The sequence below is a fragment of the Sinohyriopsis cumingii genome, chromosome 5 (genome assembly GCF_028554795.1).
Source record: "Sinohyriopsis cumingii isolate HCF-2022 chromosome 5, ASM2855479v2, whole genome shotgun sequence".
Taxonomy (NCBI): domain Eukaryota; kingdom Metazoa; phylum Mollusca; class Bivalvia; order Unionida; family Unionidae; genus Sinohyriopsis; species Sinohyriopsis cumingii.
The window spans coordinates 72,099,304-72,125,065 of NC_142965.1; the positions used below are offsets into that span (position 1 = coordinate 72,099,304).

Sequence of the window (25,762 nt, forward strand, 5' to 3'; positions counted from 1 at the left end):
GGTTAATAAAAGATCGCATCCACACATTTTATATATAAAAGTCTTTATTGATTCTATTAACGAATATTCATAATTCAACCTTGTATTTCACAATAATGGAACGTTCACTAATTAACTAAAAATCTAGTATCCATAGTTAATAAAGGTCTACAGTTACTTAAAAAGTGTATAGACAGTTTAGATTTGCCTATTGATTGTCAGCTGAAATAATTCGATCAGACCAGTGTACCGATTTTAATATATGTTCTTGAAATGTGTGGATTAATAAGATCCAATATAGTCCTAAGAATTATAATGAATGTCACAAATGTAACCCTCTATATATGGTATACGATATTTATTTATTTATACCACACACATTAAAAATAACATGGCATTTCAAGTGTTGGTATAAAGCAAATTGATATACCAATACTATTGGTATATCAAAGTGTGATCCGCCCATGGCACAATAATACGAATACATAAACATTCTTTCAACTTTAGGCCTTTAGATCAGTGATGAATGGCATACAACAAACTTGGCAGGCTACTCGTGATTGTTAACAGTCTGATGATAAACTATTGGGAGGTTAGTTAGCGGTCATGAAGAAAATGTGTCCAATCATATGTATTTTCTTTTATACAAAACTTGTTTTGATAATTCCTTTGACAATAAATGAACGAGAGAACTAATATCTATATTAAGTGGTGTCGGTTTAGCTACGTATGGGGAATTCAAAGTTTTGTATCAGTTAAATGGTTTCCTGTTGAAACTGGTATGTTGGCTAATTTTTCTCAACTTGAAGGGTATTCTTCACTCTGTCAGTCGCAAGAAATATGTGACAAAACCACTCCTCTCCAGTTCTAATTTTCGACATGAAAGACGAAAATGTATACCTAATCTTTAAATTTCCAGGACGAACTTTTATAAATGTAATCAAATAATGAATACATGTAACACACGACTCTCGACAAATATTTGCAGGTTCGTAAAATGTATTTTTCTAATTGTGTAACCGTTGTTAAGAAATATGATTTGATAGCACATGCGTTATTCATGTCCTTCTCTGATACACTTCATATATTGTAACGTTACAAACTCTTGTAATAAAATCTTGTCTTCTCTTGTCTTGGAGATGTATTGGACCTTAGCGATGAAGCTCAAGTAGATTGCTGGGGAAGTTTGAATGTGCCGTCTTTAAAAATGTACGTTTAGAGAGAGGACTCTACAAAAATTGGCTGCCATGCCCTACTCTGTTGATGGGATACAACGGTAAATTGCTTGGTTGTTTGTATTCTTGCGTAAACATGCTTGTGCTTAGCCTAGGTCATAACCAAAAGAGGTTACAGAAAGAACGAAGCTGTGGCCAAACGATACTATGTAGAAATGTCTGCTCTTCCATCTTGCAGTTTAAACATATACACGATTTAAACAGTGTTTGATTTTCCAGATAAGAGCTTTTGACGATGGCTTAGTTCCTTTAGTTTGACTGATATATTTATATCGAAGCAAAGGACTACCCCCCGCCAAATATATCGTAATACATTTGATCTAAAACCCCTCGGCTAGCCTCACGAACATAACTTTCCGGTAGCTCAGTAAACGGTTAAATAGATATAAATAGACCTATCAAATGATAGTGTGCGTACATATATAGGAACCATTTTGCCGGAGCGGATCCGTGTTGCCTAAGTGTGACAGATATTCTTTTGAACGTTGCTGAAGTAGGTGAGTTTTATTTTTTTCATGCTCATCATGCTGTAGAGGCCCAGCTTATAGATCGTCATTTGTCATTTCAACGTACTTTTTTTTCTGTCTGCGCAAGTACTGAAAATATGTTGCCTAAATTATTCTTTGTTGGGAAGTTTAACTATGCGTGGTTTGGGTCCCAGACAATATTGCGCTCCTACCCACCTTCCACTCAAGGACAATGCCGCTATGAAGTCCATGATAATTGAAACCAATCAACCAAAAAGCATCACGAAAACTTTGAGACTAGTGAACATGCTAGAAATTTGAATATTCTCGATTGCAAATAAAATAAGAACTCAACCCCCCCCCCCCCAAAAAAAAAAAAACAACAATATTTTATCAAAACTAAAAATAACGTAAAACTCGGCATTATTGTTTGGTTTTGCCAGTAACGTATCCTACTACTGTTTGCGCAATATATCATCTGCAAAAATTTGTCCCATTTATCAGGTAACACCCTCTTGCAAATGTAATAACAGATTTTGATTCAATTATAAACCGTATAGTGTTGAATTTCCTAGCAATAATGATTATCTGAAAGAATGACGTATACCTATATCACCATATTCCAACCCCTCCCCGAGATCAGAACGCGTCTTCCTAGTCTGAGCCGCGGCTGATGTTAAGAACTTGTCCCGGAACAAATTTTAGCTGTAAACATGCAACATTTATCCTTGTATGTGAAGTAAGTATATATTTGTAGGGTATATATCTCTATAGCTAAATGGTGTTAAAGTTTGGACCACCTCCAATCCTCAAAGTAAATGTTATACAACAAAGTGATTTATATGTAAAACAGTAGTATACCGTACAAATACATCTGTATTTCTTTAAATTCGGTTGAGTTATTTCGACAGAAAGTTATAACAGCATTGCAAGACATGTTATGGTTCGCACCTTATTATTTATTTTTTTCCCTTTTTTCCCTTCTAAATCTGGATACCGTTATCTATATAAAATATTTCATTATTGCTAGTATTGATATGTTGCTAGGATAATAAAACTGTGGATAGGCGGTATATTGTATTGCATATCTTTAGCATGCTGGTAAGGCCGGATGGTATGTTGTTATAAAAGCATATTTAAAGACTGTTGGACGGGGACCTAGGACAATAGAACAAAGTGTTTAGAAAACCTGTAGCCGAGGACCTTGGTTAGAGGTTAAGAGTTGTAAACTGTGCCCTAGGCTTTGAACGACCTGTATACTAGTTACCGGTGATTTTCGAATAATTGTGGGTAGTTTGCTGAAAACCTTGCAACAGTCCCTGGGCCTAGGATGTGTGTGGCCATAATAAAAGCCATTTACATCAATCAGAAGAAAATCGAACAAAGAAAGAGTAATGACAGTATATATGCATCACAGAATAAAGAAGATCGAGTATTAGACTTTAATACTTATAACTATCTTTAGTGTGGAGATTTAAGAAAAGTTAAACGGAATATTATATGCACTGTATCAACATGCTAACACCATTTCGTAACATAATCCTATTAACATATTTTGGGTGGATTCTACTTTGCTTTAATTACTACTTTATACATCATATAAATACATCAGCGCACTTTCATAGCACACTGTGACGAGTGCAATTTTGGCCAGTTTATTTTGTGTTGTTTAAGCCTTGGACTGTGAAAGGCGGTGAATAGTTTCGACAGTCTTGCAATAAATGTTGTATAATGAGGTAAATAAAGCGTCTATATCCTACTATCGACGGTGACGTAACTGACATAACAATCATGTCAAACTGATTGTTTACAAATTGCTTAAAAGTTATAATATACCAGTCTGAAGATCACTAGACTATTGTTATGACAGGCATGTACCCATTGTTATAATAAGAGGAAATCATTCAGTCGGATGTCAATACAAGGGTATGACATTCAGCAGACAGGGCCAGTAGACATCAAATACACGCACTCAACAAGCGAGAAAGAATTTAGCTGACATGGGAAATTACATACATTCAATGAGAAGACAATTACTCTCGAGAAGATCAGGTCGTCGGGGAGAGCGGGCGTGCTTTTTGTGCACTCTCAAGAAGGGCATGATTTCTACTGTTCCCAACTAGGAATGCTTGAATATGATATTTTCAAGTCCATCGGTGCAAAAGCACATAGGAAGCAATTGGCAATCAAGGCAACTCGTAAGAGCACAGTTTAGTAGAAAGAAAAGGGTATATTAGTGTTACACTTTTTTTTCCATTTCATAATTACTTTTTCAATTTTGTTGTTTAATCACATTTTGTGATCTCTCATGCAAACGTTTTTTCTTTCATTTTATTATATTCATTATTTACATTGATATCATGTGTTTGTTGCTTAACAATTTAAATTTCGTTTGTGGCAATCTGTGTTTTTGACACAGAATGCTTATTTTGAGTACATGTCACATAATTTGACGCAACAGCGTGAGACTATACGAGCGAAATTAACGTCGCTCTTAGGATTAGCTGATAAATAATTTGGACCACAGCCGAGATCCATTATACCAATTAATCCTTTTGTATTACTTAATTTTACAATTTTTGTAATTGTGTAGTATAGAGAATTTTGCCTTTTCTACTACAGTGTGTGAGATTTAGAAACATTTTGGGAATTTTTTCTACAGATATAATTATGGCCCAGGGACATAAAACTATGTCTAAAGGGGCAAGAATTGATCAGTACTTTTCAGTTAAAATAGAGAAAGGGGATGGGAGAGATATTTTAATAGCCTCTCACCCCAAAGGATGCCAACTGCTAGATTTCGGGGACGTTGCAGATTGCCCCCGACAATCAGACATAATCACCGCTTTCAAAGCGAAAGGATTACCCATAGATGAGATTGAGGGAATACAAAATGGAGGGATAAATAGATTTATTATCTACCCCGAAGAATACGACACCCCCTATTAGACATGGGGCAAATAGACATTAAGGGATTGGCAGCAAAGGTGTCAGAAGCCCCCCAAATTACCAGAGGGTTAGAGCCCAGAACAAGAGACGTAATGGTCTCGGGGGTCCCCTTGGAAGTTGATAACGAAGCTCTGATAGACAAAATAAAATAGAAATTCCAGATCAACATTAAAAATAAAAAAATGGTAACTGTGTGGGGATGCCAGAAAATAAAAACCGGGATAAGAATCATTACAGGTGCTTAAGAGGATGCAGCCATGCTCCCAACATTTTTCTATGTTTTGGGTTTCCTGCTACAAACGTGGTACAAGGGAGGCGAGTACGAGCGTCCCTGTACACAATGCAGGAAAACTGGGCATGCGCCCAGAAACTGTACAAATCCGTTAGTCCCAAGCACATATGCAAGTGCGGCGGCTGCAAATACAACAAAAACTGTTGATGAGGAAATAAATGGCGAAAATTTGATTGATTTCGCAAATACGGACATGATTGATTAGACAACCTCACACCTAAATGACAAAACAACCACACCTTATGGAAACACTCAGACACCCACAATAAATACGACCAGCAAAGATCTAGAGTTGGAAGATTTTGTCACCCCAAAAAAGACCTGCTGTCCAGAAACCCCGAAATACGAGGATGAAATATTGGGGAAAAACCCGTACTTTCTAATACAACTTGAGGATGAGATTATCCAAGAGAGTGAGGGGAAACAAGAAACGCTAACTGTTGACATATTGGGAACCAAACCCATGACATCAACATCGGCGCAGAAGCGCAAACACGCCACGTCGTTGCATGGCTCCTCCCCCGAAGGGGAGTTGAGCTATGTATACCAAATACAAAACAAAACCCAAGAAACAGTAATCCAGCCCGTAAGGGCTAGAATCATGAAAAAAAGGAAAGACAAAGACAAAGACCTTGAAGCTACGACAGAACAAGCAAATAACGACCATGGAACTGACACGGAAAACGAAAGCGAATACGAATCAGACATGGAAACCATAAATGACTCACAGCTTACAGAAAACAGCAACCAATCAAACGAGGCTCTGCGACCAATCCAGAGCCCACAAGAATACAAACATAATATAAATACAAGAAAATGAATACAATTAATTTCTATATAAAAGTGATGCGGCACATGGGAGTGAAGCAAAAATGGAAGAAACAAACTTCCGGATCGCTAATATCAACAGCAATGAGATAGACAAAGCGAAAGCAGACAAATTAGCCAAAGAAACAAACTTTGATGTAATAATAATACAAGAAACACATAATGGAATTACGCCAGAATTCAAATTTTTATTAGAAGACAAACTTAACGCAATAGTGATATGCAACAATTTTACAAATAATGATATGGGGGGGGGGGTTAGCAACAATAATACAAAATAAACAGGGAGTAAGCTGGGAAAGGTTTGATGAGGGGGAATTTTTTAAGGGACGGTTGCTACGTGTTAAAATGTTAAATTGGCATATAATAAATGTGTACATGCCAGCTAATAGAAATAAAAAACTAAATTTTATAGAAAACTTATCTAACTACCTACAACAATATTCGATGGAAAATCTAGTCATGGGGGAGATTTCAATTGGGTAGGGGACGAAATTGACAGAACAACTTACCTAACAACGAGTGACAAAATATACGGAACTGAAATTATAAATTTATTAAATAAACACAATTTACATGACAATTATAGAAAACTGAACATATTAAGAAGAGAATTTACCTTTAACTTTAAACAAAACCAGTCTAGCAGGATTGATATATTTTACGGGAATTTTTATGATCCATTAATATATATTAATACTACAATAACCAGCCCAAAACTATCAGACCATTTCATGGTCACTATGGACCTAAAAATGAGAAAAAAGAGAAAAATGGGGGCCAGGACTATGGAAACTAAATGGTAAGATTTTAAATGACAAAGAATATGTAGAAATAATAAAAAAAGAAATTGAAACCTTCAAAAATGAAGAAAACATTAATATAATAAATGATTGGGATGTTTTAAAAAACATAATAAAAAGAATATCTATTCAGCACTCAAATAGAAGGGTGGAAAAACAGAAAAAAGACAAACACGAACTCAAATTAGAACTAAGCAAAACAACAAACGACGATGAAATAAAAAACGACTGACAGTCAAAATTAAAATCATTGAAGAAGACGAAAATCAGGGGAGAAAACAAAGGGCGGGAAAATTTACAGAGATTTACAACAAGGCAACACATTTTTATAAACGAGAAGAATTTAGAAAAGGGGGTGATAACATTTTAAACAAAATCAAAATAAACAATGTAACCCATACTGTAAAAGAAGATATCCTAAATAATATTTCCCAATATTATAAAGAACTATACACCACACAGAACATAGACTTCAGCACAATCGACAGCTACTTAAAAAATGTCGACTGTGAGATGACATCAACAGTACATAGAGACCAATGTGATGACGTCATCTCAGATGAAGAAATCACAAAGAGTATAGCTACACTCATTTAAAGGAAATCGCCAGGTAAAGATGAACTCACCGTGGAATTTTACCAAAAGTTCCACGGTGAACTAACGCCGATCGTAAACGCTTTGTATAATAATATATTTTTAAGTAAAAATAAAATGACTTAATCTATGCGGGAGGGGGTTATCACAATTATATACAATGGGAAAAGGGGATAGAGACGAGATTAAAAACTGGAGGCCTATATCACTTTTAAACACGGACTATAAGATTTTAAGTAGGATTTTAACAAATAGAGTAAAGGGTGGGATAAACAAAATAATTAATGTAGATCAAACTTATGGGGGAAAAGGGAGGGATATACAAAACAATATTTTAAATATTAAAACTATAATTGACTACATAAATGAAACTGGTACGAAGGGTGCTATGGTACTATTCGACCAAGAGAAAGCTTTCGACCGATTAGAACAAAACTAAATACAGAATGTATTAAAAAAATTTGGTTTCGGACCAAATTTCCGGAAATGGACCTAAATCCTATACACTGGGATAACTTCATGTGTACAGGTAAACGGGAAATGCACGAAAGAATTTGAAATACAACGATCAGTGAGACAAGGATGTTCACTATCAATGCTACTATACGTAATGGCAATAGAAATCCCAAGTCACAAGATAAGAAACAACCCAGAAATACAAGGCATACAAATACCAAACCTAAAAAAAAGAATTAAAAATGCTCCAATATGCAGTTGATTGCACCAACTTTATAAGAGAAGGGAAATGCTATAAGCATCTAGTAGAAGAATTTGTAAAATTTGGTAAAGCGTCGGGTTCCAAAATAAACCACGACAAGACGGAAATCTTGAAAATAGGTAACTGGAGGGGCAACCACCCTGGATTACCTCCCCACCTACTGAGAGACACGGTAAAGGCTCTAGGGGTTTACTTTGGTAAAAAAGAAGCTGTAGAAAACTATAAACATATTATTAACAAAAGAAGAGAAAATGTGAAAATCTGGGCCATGGCGCGATTATGTATCATGGAGCGGGCCTAAGTGGCTAAGACTTATTTATACTCAAATATTAACTATATAATTAAATCCATAGATATGGATAATAAAATTTAAAAAGAAAATAGACAATGAAATAATAGATTATATATGGAATCATAAAATGCATTATATAAAAAAGAGACACTATATAGGGAGGAATCAGTATTACAGACCTAAGGGTCGAGTATCGCAATTGCGAGCCGATGCCATACCCATATCCCCACCTCTCAACCCACAACAGCCGTAATTCAAAGACAATTTTTAAATTATATTTCCAATATTTAAACAAAACAACATATAACCTTTTAAAAAACAAAAAAAGAGAAAAAGAAAGAAAGAATTCTTTAATTGAATGTTTTTGCAATTGTATTATTATTATTATTATTATTTTTATCATCATTATTTTTTGCTATTTATTTATTTATTATAATTTTTTTATTATTATGTTTTTTGTTAAAATTTTTTTTCTGAGAGAAAGACATATAGTAAGGGATACAGGGAAACTATATGGGGAGGTAAAAGGCGATGACATCATTGAGCTAAGTCACATGGCGCTACGCGAAGTGGACAGGCTCATGAAAGAGTCTTTGAAAGCACCCCATGTAGAACATAAAGAGACAAAACAGAGACACAAATGCATACTGGATAACATTTAGTTTAAAACCCTACTAACTTCTTCTATATTTTAAAAACCATACAGCTCCCGCACTTTATGTTTGACCACTACACAAAAATGTGGTCTCATAAACAATTTTGGATATTTCAATAAAGAATAATCAGATAAACTAAATAAAGGAGGCCTAACTCGACCTAGGAGAAACACATAGAGAATAAAGAAGAGTGGACCTTGGACAGAGCGTAACCTACCTATTAGCATCCTTAAAAACTATTACGAGAACGACACATATTATCACTGGAATAATACAATAGAAATTTTTTTTAAAAAAAAACAAAATCTAAATAGTACACCGTTCCATCGTCAAAATTCGAAAACCATAAAACAAATTAAAAGATAAATTATAACATATCATAACGGATCTTAAATTCAAATTAGGAAGAAATACAACTGGGAAAGAGTTATGATCTATACTTGCTGTCTCAAACATACAGAAAATATAGCATACACACAATATAGCACCACTACATATAGCAAACACTGAGACCTAGGCGACCTCTAGCAAAGGTTACAAAAATTTCAAGGGAAGGAAATTCGGGCAAGGTGAATAAAACCAGGCTCGGACGAACAACCCTTTAGATAACACTAAGGAAACATAAATACTCCATCAAAAATTCTAAAAACTAAATTTTTGATATAAAATTTTGTTTTTAAATAAAACATATAACACATCTGAGGGGGAAACACACAAACATAAAATACTTTATTTCTTTGGAAATGGGTGTATGCAACTGTCTGGTGCACAACCCCCCCCCAAACCCCCCCCCCCAAAAAAAAAACAGAAGATCTAAAAATCATTCGGTGTTATAAAAAAGCATTTAACACGTTGACATATGGTAGTAAATTAGGCTAGAAAATTTTAAATATTTAAATTTTGCAACATTTTCAAAAGTTGGATTTGACTTGAACTACTTTCAACCCATTTGACCAAAACGTCGGCATACATCCCCATTTGACCACAATGATGCCATATGTGACACATGTCGGACATGTGATGAATGGATCATTATTATCAATATATTTATAATTCCACTTTTTATGAACTGATTGCGTTTTCTATGTTTTGATTGGATGTAAACGGTCACGTGATACTGATCTGGAATTTTTTACACATCGATAAATTCTGCGGACTACTTTTGTTTTCCTGTTTCCAGATCATTTGATGTTAAGTTTTACCTGTATCAACGCCTTACACCCCCATATAAACAACAACAAGATCCAACACAACCATTCCTTTGATTTCCGATAAAAAATTGAAAAGCCACAGATTAAAATAGACCATTAGAAGTTAAAACAAGGCAATTCCACAGACCTTCATGCACTCCAACACTCACCCTTTTGTGGAAGAAGGCATATGGCAGGCTTTAGAAGCCAATCTTCGGAAAATATTGCATTTCACCTCGGCAACATGTTACAGCAGCGATTATTAAAGGTCAGGGTTATATGTCAAGGGATATCACTAAAAATGGACCCGATTTTGCTTTTGAAAGATCGAAATGCGTGGAACATAACAACGACGTTGCTATAACAACACGTGTCATATACAAGCGTAATTTTCGAAAAAAAAAGGAATATTCCTGATTTAACCGCAACAACCATTTTTTATCCTAAAGTAAATGGCCATATCAATATATCGATGGCATGACAAGCTATGACATGCCACCCCGTATCACTGTATAAAGAATAAATGAATCTTGGCTAGGGAAGATAGGGCTATGTATTATATCGCAGTTAAGAGGCTAATGAAAGAAAACTTCCATGTACATAAAAGTGCAGGTTTTGTTGGTTAAATCCGCTGATCTGATGTTAGACAGGAAGTAAATTGGAATTATAAGGATTAAATGATCATGGTTGGGTATTTATCGATGTGTACATTTTACCTAATCACTCACAAAGTTTACATAAAGTCCTTCGGACTTTATTTACATTGTGAGTGATTAGGTAAAATTTACACATCGATAAATACCCAACCATGATCATTTAATCCTATAGCGAAATTCGAAATTAACCAGTGAAAAATACAACTGTTAGATTGAAATAAATAATGTTATTCAATATGAAAGTGCTATTAAAATCAATTATTTTGTGATAAGATTTTTCGTTAAATTCCGTACGTTCATTACTGACTGAAACAATATATATATATATATATATATATATATATATATATATATATATATATATATATATATATATATATATCAATATCAGTGTTTCCCCCAAGGGTGTAAAATTGACGGTAAAAAGATACCTTGGTGTCAGAACTGGGGGTCAAATAAAAAATAGTGGCGGTCAAAAATGTACTGACAAGTTTTCATCTGACCCATACTTTTCAGCTTGAAATAGGATATTCCAACTTGTACAACATACTCTCTTTTTCTCGCTCGCTCTCTCTCTCTCTCTCTATACATATAAATACACCACCATGCACAATTAACACACAAATGCATCGTCCATTCAAAGAATAATGGTATTAGTTCGTTTTTCTTTTAAATTCGTACTTTTAACAATCTCCTTATAATCTTTATGAAGCACTATTATAGGCCAACACTTTACATAAAGGCCAACACAAAAAGTCAAAAAAGTCTTTTTAGCCAAATTTCAGTTAATTTACTGTCTGTCATAAAATGTGTACTATCATCGGTTTCATCGTACTCCATCCTAGAATACATTTATCCAAAAAATCAAGGACGGATAATGATTCATCTTCATTCTAATAAGTAACACTTGAACTTTAAGATCTTTTGTTTTTATAGCAGCAAAGTTAAAAACGAACTAAATCTGCAGTGAACTCCTGAAGTTTGTAATCCAAATAACGTATTTGTCTCAGCAAGTTTACTGATTTCTTTGCTGTGAAAGAATGTCTTGGGTTATAATGTGTTTTCCAGATATCTTGTGGCAAACGAGGGTAGATTTTGTTAAAATAGTTCTTAAACCTCTCACGAAAGGATTATTTACTTTTGCAGTTATACTAAAGACACACAAGTAATCCTAATTAATGTGCTGGAGTCCATTCAAAGGGATTACTTTCTACATTTTTTATTAGAGTTAGATCCACAATTACTCTTCTGTGTTCTGCTTCTTTCACTTTCTTCGATAAATGCTCACCGTTTTAATCTGGATATCACTTTCTAGTGCAACAAGCATTGAGACCTGATATCTTGCTGGACATAGAACACAATTAATTGTACTATATGTTCTTTTTATTTGTTTCTCAGTACTGACCTTTCCACTGTGTGACAATCAATGCAAATTATATGTTAATCTAAAATACCTTCAAAGATGACTTCATGGTGAAGTTCTTGTCAAAGGTTGACCTGCTCGTTTTTGAGATGCTGGACTGTCAACATAGCAGCATGTAAACAGAACATAGATTTCACTTCCAGATCATCACCAAAGCATTATTACTCACTGTGCACTGTCGCCAAAATACACACAGACAACAACACCCTGAGCTCATATTATCAAGAATAAACAGTTACCTTTAAATCCCTACCAAAAATGCATAAATTAAACTCTTCTATCACCATCAAAATGAGAGAGGAAAAAATGTTCTAAAACTAGACTAGAACTATCTTCGTGGGTACTGAACTGGAAGTATTAATTGTGACTTGATTCCTGCTGAGCTCGATGGAAATCGCGTGAGAGCTAGCGAGATTACGGGAAGCTACTCAGTCATAACAGTGCCTATGCTAGTCTGATTCCCTGTTTCGTATGCTCCCTGCGTTGCGCTCCGCTACACGAATAGAGGGGTGTAACGCAGGGAGCAAACAAAGCAGGGAACCAGCCAATGCCCATGCTCGAAATATACACGATGCCATCCCTCATCCAGAGCACTGGATATTAAATTATATATATCTATATATATCTATATATATATATATATATATATATATATATATATATATATATATATATATATATATATATATAATACAATCTTTAGAAGCGTCATGCTATTGTCTATGACTAAATGAAGTCACCCATAGATTATCTTAGGCATGAAGATATATATATATATATATATATATATATATATATATATATATGTGTGTGTGTGTGTGTGTGTGTGTGTGATTCTAATTTTAAACAAGAGAGAGATAGGTTACTTTACAAATCGCTTTAAACTAGCAAATATATGTGGATAAAGTGCAATTAGAACACACGACCAATTAAAAAATCGTGCAACTCTTTAGATATTTTCATCAAAAGAATCTTCCATTATTTACGTGTGTCAATTTCGACATGAATGGTATAAACGTGTATGTCTGAAATAGAAAACTGGTGTGATGTATTTAATTAATTGTTTGGCTATCCCATACAGAAATGAATAAATACATACTAGTTTTAAACATATGAAATGAAAAGAAGTAAAAAACAAACAATTAATTGTGCAGCAGACATAAGTTTTACATTGACAATGAATGAATTGTAATTATACTGAATATGTTTAAAGTACAGACAATATCCCAGTAAATGGAAATTCTAGTAAAAATACTGCCCTAAAGAGCATAGAGGGTATCATAACCTTCCAGTGAAAGCTGAATGAAAACAGAAACTATTTTGATTTTCTTTTCTTCTTCCTGAAATTGTTATTCTATCAAAGCTCATTCGAAATATTCATTCCAAAAGCAGAAAATATCTCAATGGTGGAGACGAGTGCTCCGTTTAGATGATTTGGATGGAAAAAGAGAAGAAAGTTATGTTTGAGGTATTTTAATTTAAACTCGTCGTAAATATACTAAATGTTAATAATTTAATCATTATTAAATTTTAACTATGTTTTCCTATGTAACAAAAAAAAACCCCAAACAACCGTTATATATCTGTTACTCTCATATATTGTGATTAATATAAAACATCTCATAAAACAAATGTGACTGCGGCTTTAACTGTGACTTTAGACCGTCTGCTTGCCGCATGTGTTTGTTTTGTTTTGCGTACTGATCTATTTCTAAAAATAAGATAGCATCTACTTGTAAATGCGTCTTATTACGGACACTGCTATTCTGCCAACTTTCACTCATCATTTAATTCAGTAAGGTTTATGCTTAAAATAGCTTTGTGAGTAGTGATGCTCACGTTGAAATATATATATAACTCTTAGTGTTAAGACAAGAGCCCGAAATTGTGGCTCGCAGTGATCTTGACTTTGCTCTTCATTCATTCGATTCGGTAATGTAATTAAACAAATTTTGCTAGCATTGTTGTTCCTTTGATTATTTCTGTTTTTACGATGGCATCTACATGCAGTCTACTGTATCCTGATTTATATTGATGTATTCATATTTGGCAAGAAAACTGACGTGGTGGCGTATCCCACTTTTCCCTGAATACTTTTTTTTTGGGGGGGGGGGGCACCAGACAGATCCCCCCATTTCCAAAAAAAAAAGAAAAGGTTGTTATGTGTTTGTCTCCCCCGAAGGTGTGTATGTTTGTATTTTTTTATAGTAGAATTTTGATCAAAAATTTCATTGAATTTTTGATGGGGTATTTAATCCCTAGTTTTATCTAAAGGGTTGTTCATCCGACACTGGGTTGTATCTCCGATGTCGAAATTCCTTTCCTTATGTGTTTGGTGATCTTTGCCAGAGATCCCTAAGTCCCGTGTATGCTATATGTATATGCTATGTGTATGTGTGTTATATGTTTATATCTTGGGACGGCCTTTATTGTCAAAATTCCCCATTTATCCTCTCTTGCATTCATATAATATTTATTTCATTAAATATTTAGACTGAGTTTTCGAAATTTGGCAGAGAAAACGGTGTGATATTTGTTTTTATAGCTATGCGCAAAAGCGATACTTTCACATTTTAAAAAGATGCAATCGTGGTTACTCTGAAGCCAATATTTAAATGAATAAATACAAAATTAAAACAGAAGTGGCTTTTATGGATAAAGTCTCATATTTCACATGAACTGGTCGGGTGCATTGCCTAGGTTAGGTGAAGTATGCTACTCCGGTCTAGAATGAGAGGGGTCACTTTACAAGTAACCACTCTCGCAACGGGCTTTTCTCTGTGAAATCTGTCGGCCAATGTTTAGATCGCACAATAGAAACCCGACATACTAGTCAAGGGTTTAACTTGAAGCTTCAGTGGATTGGTCGGTGTAGTACAACTAATAGAGATACGAGTGTCTGTGTTTGGATAGCGGATGTTGGGGATATGTTTCATTAACTTTGCGGCTGTATCGGCACTGATAACTCAAGTATAGAACACACAACTGAGTTGGGAAGCCCAGCACAGTAGTTCACTTTACAAGTAACCAGTCTAGCAACGGGCTTTTCTCTGTGAAATCTGTCGGCCAATGTTTAGATCGCACAATGGAAACCCGACATACTAGTCAAGGGTTTAACTTTCAGCCTCAGCGTATTGGTCGGTGTAGTACAAATAATAGAGATACGAGTGTCTGTGTTTGGATCGCGGATGTGGGGGATATCTTTCATTAACTTGGCGGCTGCATCGGCACTGATAACTCTAGTATAGTACAAACACACAACTGAGTTGGGAAGCCCTGCACAGTAGTTCCGGTCCACTCTGGTCAGATCACGCAAAGGTGTACAAACTATGTATTGAGTGAGTGGCGATTCAGTGGAACTTAATAACAACTAAATAATAAGGTACAATCTAGTTTCAAAATATTTTAAATCCGTTAATAAATAAATAAAATAAATGCCATTATACTTATGTGTTCTTAAGTATAAATTATCTTTGTTGTTGGCTTCTTCTTTTAAAACTGTATTTGCTTTTCTGTTGTTTTTCTCGTGACGAGATAAATGGTTATAACCTTCAATACCAAAATTCATTTTCAGAATTCTTTCTAACATTTGACATTGTACTATGTCTGCAATTAACATCGATGCTCTGATTATAAGGAGAGCACAAACCTAGAACTGATCCCTGTATTAAGATTAACAGCCTTTCGAATATACAGGCAAAATGGCTTCACTCATTGTTCTGCTCGCTGCTGTCCTTTCGTTGACTGCTCAACGTTTTCTCTTCAAAGGTATGTACAGAGTCAACGAAACGTTGACAGGCATGAGTAAATTGTATATTGACGGGACTGCAAATCTCCACAGTAATGCTGAGAATCTATTTTTCTTCCTGGAAATATGCGGTGAGGAGGTCAGAATGTATCCCTTTCTTTTAAATGTGACATTGAAAAACTAATAATTAGATTTATATATTTATTATATTAAACATTGCACAAAATGTGTTATCGGCACCAATAATACCCTTTAACGAAACTTTAAAGAAAAAGAGTAAGGGAAAATCGAGGTGCATTATTACAGTAGATACGTTTTACATATGCCCATCGTTTCAATGCATACTATTTTAAAATTTATTCATAAATTATTTACTCCTTCTTTACCTTTCATCATATTTTTCAGAGCCAAAATGGAACAATCTCAGAGGTTAGAACTATCTTATCAATTATTCTAACTATCAATTAATTGTAATAGTATTTGTCGGGTCTTCACAGGCTAATTAACATATTAACTAAGCAATTAGTATTAGTAAACAAATTAGCGTCAAAAATATCAATAATTGTCTTGGCAAATTTTCTGTCACACTTTGATAGATCATTATGTTTTAAGTGTTTGATTGTCTGCCCCAAAAGGGTTCGATCGCAATGTTTTTGAATAATGCTGTATGTCTTATGTGGTATAGCTAAGAAAAGATATCGATGTAATCGGTATAATTTCTGGGCAAGGTACATTAACAACACATAATGCTAAGTTAAACCATCGTTCATATAAGTGCATGTGTTGCATATTAGCAGGTATTATTATGTTTGCGTATTCTTTGTTGCGATATTTACAAAAATATTATACTTCTAACTATGACTTATACAATTCTCAAATTTATTGATGTATCTTTTTAGTAACGTGGGGAATGAATCCCTTCAAAAATTACGCGACCATGCCACGAACTCACATTTTCTCATAAAGGTCATGAATATATATGTAGTAGGAAAGTACGCAAGAAAACAGCGGACTACCATCCTTTGTTGGACAATGGCTGTATGAAAGGTTGTAGATATTACCACTTGTATGGGGAATTTTGACAGAAAATGCAGCGAGTAAAACTAATTTGCTAATACAGTATTAAAAAAAACTTTTGTAAATCATTAATCTCGTTATAACAATAACATCGTTGCAAAGGAAAAGATACTATTTTCAATCAAATGATACAAAGAGATTGTGAGAATTTTCATGGTTGGGATGGGTCTTCCAATATTTTATTTAAACTATTATAGAAGTCGCACCTAGGCTTGAGTTCTGTTGGAAGTTAAATTAGTGAAAGATAGATGCAAAACTCCGAGCCCTAGTCAGCAATGCCGACAGTTAGATGGCTAAATATACAAAAAGGTTGAAGGTCAATGAATAACAATTTAAGAGCAATTCAATAATCAAATGATTCAAATTCCCAATTACACTCATTCCCCTCGACCGTTTCATAGCATACTGCATCACTTAGTTAGCAGCGTGAGATCGCTTTCCACCTGTCCTTTTATTCTACCATCTGTAGTATTCTTTTCTCTCCTATATATCCCAATTCCGAATCCTCTTCCTACCCGACTTTCTCCAAATTCCTTCTCCCCCTCACATACCTCACTATACTCCTTCTCCTCTCATCCTCTACCTCCTCCTCTAGACTCCTTTTTATTAATCCTCCACCTTCTCTCCACCGACAAGACTTTCGTCGACTTCGCCTGTTTCAGCTAGTCCCACTTCCGTCTCCAACACTTGAAGACTCTGGACTCAATCGAACCCGAAGTTCTGTGTCCGCTAAAAGCTCCCTGTTAAAACACAGGAACGGTACATTATTTTTCCTTAGACCTCACATCTCTTGCACCACACATCGTATGATTCCATAACGGCTATTAAAATTCTTCGGTCACGCATTCATTCAGGTTGAGATAGCCATACATTCTAGTATCGTAAAACAAACTTCATAATACAGCACGGTATCAGTTACTTCTTATAAATACCAATACATTACATCAGATCAGTACATAATTCTAATCCCGTTATACTAAACAATATCTCAACAGTCAGACGCATTTCGTTACCTTACACTCATACAATGTACACATATATTCAGATATCCATGCTCTGATATATGCATACGTCTATACTACCTAATCTTACATATGTCAATCGTTTTCCAAATTTACAATTCAAGCATGTTTAAATAGCACATTTGTAAAGTCACTAGTTACTACGGAGTAAACTAATAGTGAATTACATAATTAATTCTGACCACAAGCTAACAATCTATATACTTCCTCCTCGCAACTAATAATTCTCTATAGACTGAAATCCATTTCTCAGTTACGCATGTAAATGAAACACTACAAAGGTAACTCTACATACTAAACGATGCGATTAAATAAGTATACATGCTGCACATAATTACAATTATGATACCGTAATATTCTGAAAATATCAAGCAACTAAATTACTGATCCTTTCGAAGCTTTTCTTTCCTTCGAATCTACCTCTAGGTTTTGCCGTCAAATTACTAGTGGCTCTCTTGTACTAATCCTATTACTCAGCATTCTGTCTAGGCGAAACTAACTTTTCATTAACAAGTTCGGAAAGTTATTCTTCATATCGGAAATGCAATCACATTCTGTTATCTCGATTCCGATTTGGATATCGCAGTGAACAGATCCAATCCAACTTAGCTGACAATGTCCCTCTCGACGTCTGTCAATTTTAGGACGGATAAAACCAACCCTAGTTCACCCCGCGGGCTTCCCTTTGATATTAGGACTTAGCTGTCATACATAGGTGTGATACGGCAAACCTTTGTCAAATGGTGCGAGCGGTCAACTTCGCCAAATCAAGTTTCGTGTCTCTGGCGGGTCATGGTAACATTGTGAACGAGTTTAACACATGGCCGCATTAATATTTCCAAGACAGTAGATTATAGCTTATACATGACTTCATAGTTGGGGCTTAGGAAACGTGACAGAGATAATGGAATGTGATAAATAATGTCGGCAAGAATGTTTCCAATCTCTTAAAGAAATAATCTGAGTGAAAAAGGATAGTGGCGACTGAGTAATCGCAGAAACAATACAAGGGGCGGATTTTGTCTTTATTGTCAGAACAACCCAATTACATCTGAAGAAATATTAACAGTTTTTAACAATGTAAAATTTATAAAGCAAATTCAGCTGATAATATATTGAATGATTATATAAAATCCTCTGCTGCTGAAATGCTAAATATGGTTGGACTAAGGGTGTTATTGTGCCAATTTATAAACATAAAGGCGACAAAACCATTCCATTAAATTATAGACATATTAACCCTTGGTCACGTTTTTACGGCTATGTTTAATTTAAGATTGTGTAAACTCCTTCATAATAATAAATTACTATTTGAGATACAAACTGGATTCATGAATGATTTTTGCACAATGGGCAATATCTGCATTATGTACAGCCTTATTGAATTTATTAGACATTTTAAAAATAAATTTATGTAAGTTTAACAATAACGGAAAATTCATTAATAACCTCAAAATCTAATAACCTTTCGAGACTTGAAAAGTGCCTTTGATAATGTATCCAGAGAAGGATTATGTCATTAATTTTGTTCCATAGACATCAAAGGACATATTTTTTAATAGTATACTGAATATTAATGATAATATCATAATGTGCGTATTTGTGAATAATGTTTGTATTTCCTGTGGACAAGATGAAAGTCAAGGAGGAAATACATCTCCATTACACCTTATTCCGAAATAATTTATAATCATTTTGGCTAGTAAGTGGGTGTAGAGGTTACGCTTTACGATCCAAACACACTGATTTTAAAAAAAATATTTGAGTTGATATGTTGATCTTATACACTGATGTCACTATTCGTGTCGCATCTATTCCTGCAGACATGAAATATTCCTTTGATATGTTTAGTTGAACGATGGAAATTTACAACCAATACAGAGCAAATAACTATTATTGTAGCTGGTTAATAAAAGATCGCATCCACACATTTACGATAAAAAGGTCTATATTGATTTTTTTAATGAGTGTATATAATTCAACCTTGTATTTCACAATAAAGGAAAATTCATTAATAACCTCAAAATCTAATATCCATATGTAAAGGTCTACAGTTAAAAGTGTATACATAGTTTAGATTTGCCTATTGATAGCCAGCTGAAACTATTCGATCAAGCCATTGTACCGATTTTAATATATGCTCGTGAAATTTGCGGATGAATAAGACCCGATATAGTCCTTAGAGGTATACTGAATGTAAAATGTAAGCATCTACAATGAAATTAGCAGTCAGCTCTTGACTATCAATAGCCTCATGATAAACTGTTGGGATAGGTTTGTTTCGGTCATGAAGAAAATGTGTCCAGTCATATATATGTATTATCTTTAACGCAAAACTGTTTTTGAAAATTCCTTTGAAAATAAATGAATGAAAGAACTAAAATCTATATTATGTTAGTTTAACTACGTATGGGGAAATCAATGTTTTGCATCAGTTAAATGGTTTAATTATGAAACTGGTAGGTTGGCTAATTTGTCTCAAGTCGAAGGGCATTCTTCACTCTGTCATTCGTAAGAAATAAGTGACAAAAACACTCCTGTCGATTCTAACTTTCGACGTGAAAGACAAGCATGTGTACCTAACCGTTACGTTTCCAGGACTAACTTTTATAAATGTAATCAAATAATGGATACAGGTAACATACGACTGCTGAATAATATTTTCCTCATAGTGTAACCCTTGTTAAGAAATATGCTTTGATAGCACATGCTTTATTCATGTCCTTTTCTTATACACTTCATATGTTTTATCGTTACAACCTCTTGTTATAAATTCTTGTCTTCTCTTGTCTTGGATATCTATTGCATCTGTTCGATGAAGGTCAGGTAGATTTCTGGCGAAGTTTGAATGTGCCATCTTTAAAACTGTACGTTTAGAGAGATGCATCTACTACAATTGGCTGCCAAACCCTACTCTGTTGATGCCATACAACGGCAGATTGCATGATTGTTTGTTTTCCTGCTGAGCCCAGGTCATATCCAAAAGAGATTACAGAGGATCAAACAACTGAGTAAATAAACTTGTATTATGACACGTTAAGGGTTTAAATAGGCGCGCTGTGACTGTGCACTTTTCGCACAAAGAACGAAGCTGTGGCGAAACGGTACTTTATGGTAGCCCATTTCATGCAGACTTCTGCGAACTTCGTAATTTGCTCGGAATTTTGATCACGTGGCGGGTGGGCAGCTGACCGTAATAGCCATTCGATAGGTGGTGGGCAAAATATGGCGGACGCATCTGCATCAGCATCAACTTCTCTAACTACTTCAACATCGTTTATCGAGTTGAAAAATGGATATTCAACAGCAATGCTGCCGCAAATATTGACGAAAGTTAGTATTGGAACCATCCTGTCTGATTTTCTGGAAACCAGGGTGGATTTTAAAGCCATACAAGAGAGTAGCTCTGAAGTGTTTACATCTGGACATGTGCATATAAGTAAGAAACGGATTATGTGGAAAAAGATTTTAAAAAATATCACAGATTTATCTCATTCAGATGGTATCAACAAAAAAAAAAAACGGAGTTAAATAATTGTTTAAAGTCACTCAAGATGAACAACTACTTATTCAAGAAAATACTCTTCTACAAAGCAGATTGATTGTTCTACGTTTAGACGATTGAGGATAACTGGCTCTATTGTTAGCCTTATTTGTAACTTCTTTTTGTACATGAAGCCCAATCCCAACACAATAAGTAGTGCAATATTAGAGCCATCTACGTTTTCCTCAGCAGGAATTAAATATGGATGAGATATGGAGCCAACAGTTCTCAATCGGTATGTTGCTGAGAAAGTTAAAGAGGGTTCAAACAGTTCTATTAAAATATTGGGTTTCATTATAGATAAGGATCATGGGTTCTTTGCAGCATTGCCTGATGGTGGTGTTGAAGAAAATAACTCTCTTGTTGGCATTGTGGAATGCAAAGTACCAGTAAAATGGAGCCACAAAACTGTTGGTGACAGTGCTAAAGAGCCTGAGTACCCATTAAAATCAGTAACAATAAGCCAACATGGAACTTCAAAGTTTTTGCGTTAAAACCTAATTATGCTTGGTATCACCAAATTCAGATGCAACTGTATGTATGTAGGTCATTTTCAAAGTATTGTGATTTGGCCTTGCTTCATCCAGAGTCTGGAAGTTTTCATTGTCAGAGATTCGAATTGAGTCAAGAATAGGTAGACAGATTCTTGCCAAAACGTAATACCTTTTTTGATGAGTATATGGCTGATAACATTTTACAAAAGTACAAGGGAAACAAATTGCTGCAAATCTACAGCTATTATGAAAATTCTTTATAGTCTCTTGTAATGTATCTTGCTCATTAAATTGTTTTACCAATCAAATGTGTTTTATCTGAAACGTGCATAATAGTACATATATACTTACACACACACACACACACACACACACCTAAAGCACTCTCCCTTATGGATCACTGCCATCTCACCTCTGTGTGGGTTCGAGTCTCAGATTTGGCCAATGTGAGTATGTGAGAAAGCTTGGCAGTAGCTTCTCGTGGATCGTGGTTCTTTCCGGGGATTTGCCCGGATTCTTCCTACACCATTAATACTGGCTGCCATGTAGAGCCTATCGTGTGCTGAAAATTGGTGTTAAACCCTACAACAAGAAGAACAATCTTTTAGCAAGTCAAACATGCCCAAGTGTTAAACTTCATAAGTAACTCTAAGCTTTTGTAACAAATGGAATGTTACAGATTTTACGAAAAGGCAGCCCACTATAAACATATAGCAGGCTAAGGGATAAAATAACTTTTCTATGATACAAATCCCCTCTCATTGTAACAAATGTTTGCTTAAGGCATGTTTGAATGCACATAATCACATACGCTATGATATCATTAATTTTAATTATGCTAGTTCTGCTATTGAGGTATACTAATAACAAATGATATAATAAAAAAATGTTTATTTTGAAATGCAGCTTTATTGTTGTCTTTTAAAACACAGACGAAACATGAGTCATTTTAACACTACCCTTTTGTCCCCAGAGCATTGAATAAAATGATATATGCCACTAGTGTAAACCAGATCAGCTTAGTTAAATACAGGCGTATCAGGATTCATATCAATCATCAATTTCTTCCGGTTGACTTTTCTCACTTTCAGAAACTTTGATCTGATTAAAGGTCCTAAATTTGTTAAAGAGCCACAGCTGTAATCGATTTCATTCATGAGAGGCATGTACAGTATTGAAATCTTTTTTCCTTCAAAAATGCAAATGTAGCCAGGGGAGCATTATAATTTTCAACAGTTAATCTTGATATAGTTATAAGCCTCCCTGAATTGTGGTCATGAGAATTAAATTGTTTGCTCTTTTCAGAGATAAATGGTTGTCTATAAAGAGTTATTCATTTTCTTTGAATTAAATCTTTTATTAAGAAACCTTTATCAACAATGAGACCATCGCCACGTTGCACGTTGTGTACTATATCACTTTGTCCAAAACTTTCCATATCAGATGAATTGCCACCAAACATATCTGAACAGTGAATTAAAGCTCCTTTTGGAGCAGACGTGTACATAGCTTTGACAGTATGACAATTTTTATAATTTGAAAACAAGTTTTCCAGCTATGGGACCTCTTCGGACCCGTTTGCTAAATTCTACACAATCTGCAATTGCAGCAAGATCTGGAAAATGCTGTTTGCTTGATAGTGACTTATGTTTTTGAATATTTTCCTTTGAAAGCCATATTTTAATAATCTTAAATTTGATATACATTCTTTTAATCCAGAATTTAAAATTTTTTGCCTGTAGACATATTAAAATCAGAGACAAGAACTGAATCTATACTCTATAGGATTTCGTTTCAATTTGTATAGTACAAGAAGTTGATTTTCTGAATCTGTGTGAGGAAAACGTTTGTCGGATCACCATAACCAGGGATAGTTTCACTTAATATATGAGAGCAACAACTCACTAAATATTTATGTAGTATTGTAAAAAGCTTGTAATCTTCAATACCATTATATCTTTTCAATTCTTTGTCTGAATTTTTTAAGTTCTCAATTTTTGAAATATTTACTTGACGTGACTTCTCACATGTTATCTTGGAATCTGTCTGAGTTGTCTTAATAGACTTGAGACAAAATGAAGATGGTGTTTCAGTTTGTGTCTCTGTACCTATACTAATGTCTGTACTCAAAAGTCTTTGCATTCCTATGGATACTTTGTTTTTCTTTGGTGTGTTTTGTGATGAAGTGTCACAGAATAATTTTCGTTTTCTTATTTGACATGCGGGCCATCGTGGAGTAAGTAAGAACTGTTGAGAAATGATCACGTCATCTGTAAAAATAAATAAAATGATTGCAAGTTGGTGGGGGACGTTTGTGTTTGCTTTTCAAATATTTGATAAGCGTTGCCTCCCCCCCCCCATATCTCCCAGTAATATCCTGGAAAATAATGATGAAAACACTATTTTATTTTAATGGAATAGTGTCTCTGATCTTTTACAATGGGGGATTATTAGAGGAAATATTTTCAAACACAGGAAAGAGAGGCTAGTGACATAAGCAGTTACAAGTCTATTAAATAAGAAAGAAAAAACGTTTAAAAGGCCATATAAATATCCTTTTTTTTGCAAAGAGAGACAGTGATCACCTAAAAAATAATGATTGTTTAATATTTAAGCATGTGTGTTCCAAAGAGAAATTATGGTTATAATTGTTTGGCATTTTTCAATCATTAAATGGAATGTGAAGACTTTTATACATTTATCAAATGGATGACTGTTCAACAGTGTTACCTTAAAAAAATAATCATATGCAAATTATGTGAATACAAACGTAATTGTTTTAAAATCAGCATGTCATTTTATATGTATAACAGGTAGAAAAAGTAATAGTAAAGTTACCATCATTTGCAGTCGTTTGAGGTTTGGTCATTGGAATGATGTCATCAGCAGCATCGAGTAGATTTGCTGTATCCTCTTTTCTGGTAACTCTGCCATTGCCGGTCCAAAGCCCGGGTGTAAAAGAAGGAGTGTTAAGCGTGGGGCTAGCAACTCGACCCTGAAAAACTCAGCTTGCTACAAAAACGTCAACAGAAGAAAAACCAGAAACTGAAAGCCTTAGTGAGGAAGGGTCTTCTTCTGGAAGCTTTATGTGGTGAAAGCCGCGAGCCCTGGGAAGCCATAAAGCAGACCACCCTTCTATCAAACAGGAGAATTAACATGGCAAAATGGAATGCGAGGCAATGTTTGAGGCAGGAAAAAAAAAACAGCACAGGTAGCAGCAGAGATGCGGAACTACAACATATTCCTATTGGACATTAGTGAGACAATGTGGACTCAATCTGGACAAAGACGACTGATGACAGAAGAGATGCTACTGTATTCAGGACATGAGGATCGCGCCTCATACTCAGGGGGTGGTGCTCTTGCTGTCAAAGCAAGCATATAATGCACTGATAGGATGGGAACGACATGGGCCCAGAATCCTCACGGTAACGTTTAAAACCAAGAAGGAGAAAATAAAGATGAACGTCATACAGTGCTACGCTCCAGCAAATGACGGGGAAGATAAAGATCAGGAGCAGTTTTTCAACAGACTACATACTATAGTAGAGAACTTCCCAGACAAAGACATCAGCATCGTCATGGGTGACCTCAATGCCAAAGTTGGGTCAGACAACACAGGGTATGAACAAGCCATGGGGATCCACGGCCTGGGCGAGATGAACGAAAATGGATAGAGATTCGCAGACCTTTTTGCACTGAACAACCTGGCCATTGGGCTACCATCTTTCCCCACAAGAGAATCCACAAAAGACATGGATATCACCATACCATGTGATAGAAACTCAGATTGAC

The 25,762-nt window shown here is 34.9% G+C and overlaps 1 protein-coding gene and 1 pseudogene across 1 annotated transcript in view; one reads left to right on the plus strand and one right to left on the minus strand.

Moving 5' to 3' along the window:
• The first annotated feature begins 1,636 nt into the window (after positions 1-1,636).
• The window catches only part of LOC149799426 (uncharacterized), a 56,512-nt gene continuing 32,386 nt past the window's right edge, over positions 1,637-25,762 (plus strand). Inside the window, exon 1 of the mRNA XM_089958775.1 lies at positions 1,637-1,711. The gene's annotated coding sequence lies outside the window, so the exon portion shown is untranslated. The remainder of the gene's footprint in view (positions 1,712-25,762) is intronic.
• Positions 22,987-24,836, minus strand: LOC149799427 (uncharacterized; annotated as a pseudogene).